Here is a 4,769-nt window from a genome sequence, read left to right on the forward strand (position 1 = left end):
GCGAATGGGAGGTGGAGGGACGGATAGATGGAGAAGGTGAGGGAGCCTGGTGTGTCGTGGTGGAGGTGGAGGAGGAAGAGAAGTCAATGAGTGTGAACAGAAAGGCCATTATTATTATTATTATTATTTGTCGAGGTGTCTCATCAAGGGATGCGATGCCTTGCAGTGTACTGGTAGATAAACAGATGCACATATACTTTTTTTTGCATCCCTCTATATACTCGTCCCTATAGCCAGACACCATAACCCCATAAGGGATGGCCCTTTTTCTCTGAGTTAGTTATTTTACGGGTAGGGGCACAAACCATCTGCCAAAGTACCTGCTGACACGTAGGGAACATGTATGGGTTGGTTATGTGGTTACAACCCAACGTTGTAAAAGGTTTCCTGGCTTGCAGGAAACCATTTGGCTTGTTACTCAATGTAGAGCCACCTGAAAAGGAAAGGAAAATAGTAGGCTAAAAAATGACAGGAATAATGAGAGAAATAGGAAGAGAGAGAGAGGCAGACACAGAAAAAGTGTGATAAAGATGAAGAAATTGGCAGCACAACATCAAGTGAGTGGATGATGGTCTCCATCATCTACCACCATGCATACATTCATAAATTCATTCATATACTGATACACACAAATAGACTGAATGACAGAAAAGTCGATTGATTTCGTAGGCAATAGGCGTACGCAGATATATATAGCTAAACGAATATATGCCAAGATAGATAAATGAACAGAAAAAGCTAGATAGACAGATCGATATACAGACAGAGGGGTAGATAGCTAGACAGGTACACATTTGTTGAGGCACATATACAACAGTTGTTGAATTAGGATTACAAAATGACCATGTTTGCCAATTTCATTTATTCCTGCTTTTTGTTGCTCAGAAAATCAGATATCACTTACTCTTTTAATCAAGTATATATTCTTACACGGAAAATATTGAAACAGATCTATTTAAGATTTATTATAAAGACTCTTATGCAAGTATGATCTGGGGGGATACAGATGTTATGCTAATTTACATAAGCAAAAGTAGCGAGGAATAATAATTAAGAAACTAGTAATATTAAAAAGTAGTGTTCAATTAAATGGTTGTGTATTTTTCATTCGTAATTAGTCTTGCGAACATTTCAGTAGGGAATATACGTTTTTTTTTAGTTAGGCCATGCTTCTCTCTGCTTTTATCGCAATGTCTGTTTAACTCCTAATTCTTACTAAATCCATGCGATGTTAATTTGAGTGTTACGAACTTAATTACTTATAAAATGTCAAATTAGTAGTTTATATAAGATGCTATGTTTAATCTGTAAACTTAAACTTCGTGTAATATCATCCAAATTTTAAATTAGTGGCTGGTTGTGTTTTTTTTCCTGCTACGTCACAATTCCTGTGCAACTAAGTCAAGCTGTTCTGTAATTCCAGTTTTGTTGCGGTATTTCGTTTTTCTCATCTTCGTTTAAGCCGAGATATACTGCAAGTAATGTCTTAACTTGTTCTGTATAATTATCTAATTTTTTAAAGTCTACCCAACAAACTTCAATGCATAATAATTTTGCTTTTTAATTAACTAATACATATACTGTATGTTTCTCTCTTCTGTTTTAGTCACAGCCTAAACCAGCTCTAAAAATCAGTACTTAATTTAATTTGTACCAATCCAGTTTTTATAGAAATGTGCGTTTCTCTTAATTTCCATCTTAATCTAAAACTTTTTGATAAATTAATAGAGCTAGAATTATTTGTCTGTTTCCTTTTTTTTCATCTCATCCGATGTATGTCTATGTAACATTAAGTTTTATATTATACCGCTTGCTACTATTTCTTTTATTTTCTCTTTTTCTTCTCATGCTGTTGTTCTTGTTGTTTGGAGGTCATCATTATCGTCTTCAGTTGCTGTCATACATGGAAAGTGATGGGGTCGTCATCATCTCAACCGGGGTTGATTCCCTGAAGCTGGTTTGTTTCTCTTCTTTTTCCGAAAAGGTCTTGGTGCTGCTTGACTCCATTGTTGTCTCTTTCTGGTCCGGATTTGAGGTTCGTGCTGTTGAATAAGGGCATGAGTCGATGAGCAGTTGTCCCTTTGTATTCAATGGCGTAGTTTTCATCATGCCACTACCAGGCAATTCTTTCAGCTTAAAAGAGGTAACTAGTTGTGAAGGGGTTTATGAAGGCTATATCTCATCCTACTAATAAAAAAAATCTACCCCTTAGCTGAATAAAATCGTCTCGAGGTGGCAAGAAAAAGATGAAAAATACATCATCGAGGGGAAAGGGTTAAGGATTGAATTGAATTAAGTTCTAGTTAGTAATGGATAGAGTCCGGCTAAATCTATAAGCATGGATTCCTGACCCCATTGGAGTAATTGGAATAGTACGTCTAAACAGCCTCCATATCCCATTGGTGTTGCTGGAATGAGTTTATTTTCTGTATAATTTTATTTGAACGAATTCCATGCCCCATTAAATCAGCTGAAGTGGGTGAAAACTGAGCTGGACGACAGAAGACCGATATTTAATCCTTTTGTGAATCAACCTTATTTGATCTGATACTTGTATCTGATAGCACACCAGATTTAGAAATAATTGAATTCAGAACTCCTCTGGTATAAATTGAGAGTAATAGTATTTCTGTGGTCACTGACAGCTTAACTAATCATTGTTATTGTTTTTGATGTACGTGATAGGGACTGCCAATAAGTTTTCTGAAGACTGGATAGGGAGCTGGAACTGAAGAACATGCATAGAAGTTAGGGGTGATGTTCACTGGGCTGCAACTCTGTGATGTGTGGTTGCAAATTTAGTTCCCGAAGTTTGGTTAGGGTGACAGAGCAGCAGTGACATGATTACAAGTGGAGAGTGCCCTTGGCTTAGCTGGAAGCAATGGAAATTATCACTTTATGATGTAAAAAATAGTGATTGTAAAGGCAATTCCGCAGAATCGGTTAGGTAACTGAGCGGTAAAATGTTCCTTCTTTAAATAATCACCACCCTTTGATATCTGAGATAGTGACTGTGAGTATGGTTGCTGAAGACTGGAAGAGAACAGTAGAAAAAGGAATGATTGGCAGCTCTGTGAATCACTCATTTTAGATGCACAGTTTAAGGGAGCCACTGACTGGACTGGAAACTGTGATGCTTTGTGAAAGTTATAAATCGGTCGTGGCCATCTTGAAGACCTGACCGATCACTGCTAAACGAACTACAGAGACAGTCTGCGGAGCTTAAACTGCTACTTGCGAAATGCGAATAATATGAACTACTATAGCTAGAAGGAGTGGTGGTAGTTATGAAGCTTATCCTGGTTGTAGTTGGTTTGGTGGCAGTTCTAGTTGTAGTGGATGTCGTAGCTGCTGTTGGTGGCGTGGTGGTTGTAGTTGTGGTGCTTGTCGTGGTTGTCTGTGGTGAGGTGGTGGTTGTAGTTGTGGTGCTTGTCACTGTTGTAGTTGGTTGTGGGGAAGTTGTAGTTGTGGTGCTTGTCGTGGTTGTAGATGATGGGGTGGTGGTCGTAAATGCTGTACTTGTAGTAGCTGTTTGTGGTGGGGTGGCGGTTGTAGTTGTGGTGCTTGTCGTGGTTGTTGGTGGTGGGGTGATGGTTGTAGTAGTGGTTCTTGTCGTGATTGTTGGTGGTAGGGTGGTGGTTGTAGTTGTACTGGATGTCGTGGTTGTTGTTAGTGGAGCTGTGGTTATATTTGTGGTGATTGTAGTGGTTGTTGTTGGTGGGGTGGTGGTTATAGTCGTGGTGCTTGTAGTGCTTGTTGGTGGTGGGGTGGTGGTTGTAGTTGTGGTACTTATGGTTGTTGGTGAGGTGGTGGTTGTAGTTGTATTGGATGTTGGAATCATTGGTTGTGGGGTGGTATTTGTAGTTGTGAACGTTGTAGCTGTGGGGGTTGGTGGGGTAGTGGTTGTTGAAGTAGTGGTTGTTTTATCTGGTGCACTGGTCGTACTTGTCGAAGTAGAGGAGGTTGTAGTGCTAATAGGGGGTGTGGTCCTACTTGATGATGTTGTAGTCGACGATGTAGTTGTTGTTGAGATAGTGGTTGTTGATGTAGTAGTCGTCCTTGTTGATGTGGTGCTGGTATGTGTTGGTAGAGTAATGGTTGTAGAGGCAATGACTGTATTGTATGGTATAGCGCTCATACTTGTTGAAGTCGCTGCTGTAGTCGGGGCAGTAGTTGGGGGCCGCGGGCATTCCCAGTCACACCAACCCTCTGGAAATCAAGGTCATTATATCATCATCATTATCAACCTACATCCCCTACTGGACGATAAAGGCCTCTCCAAACTTTCTCCTTCCTCCTAGCACTGGATATTGCAAAATATAACAAATAAAGTACTTTAAACAACAGTGTTTGGATCGTACTAAATGACAGATAAAACTGAAGGAATGATACACCAAACTATTGAATAATTACGGTATTAATTTTTGTGATAAGTGGTTGTGAGATTAGTGCCGTTGTTAAATCATGCAAGACAAGGAAGGCATTCATAAAAAAAAATAAATCTGTTGAACTCTCTGGGGGTTGGCCAGATATTCTAAAATTTCTGTGGCATGCTTTTGAAAAGAGCGAACGGCATTCCTCTCCTAGTCTAGCACAGGCTCACGGTTTGTACTGCCAGTCTAGGGCGCTCATTCATCGCCCCACCCCGCCATTGAACAGTGGCGAACAGTTTTCACACTCATTTCATTTATAAGAGTCCAGTAAGCTCTCCATCAGTACCAGTAGACGACTGGAGTTGTATCTAAAGCTGGAAGAAGTGCATTTGATGT

This window comes from Coenobita brevimanus, chromosome 21, assembly GCF_032717465.1.
Source record: "Coenobita brevimanus isolate Jiangsu-jjx chromosome 21, ASM3271746v2, whole genome shotgun sequence".
NCBI classification, from domain to species: Eukaryota; Metazoa; Arthropoda; class Malacostraca; order Decapoda; family Coenobitidae; genus Coenobita; species Coenobita brevimanus.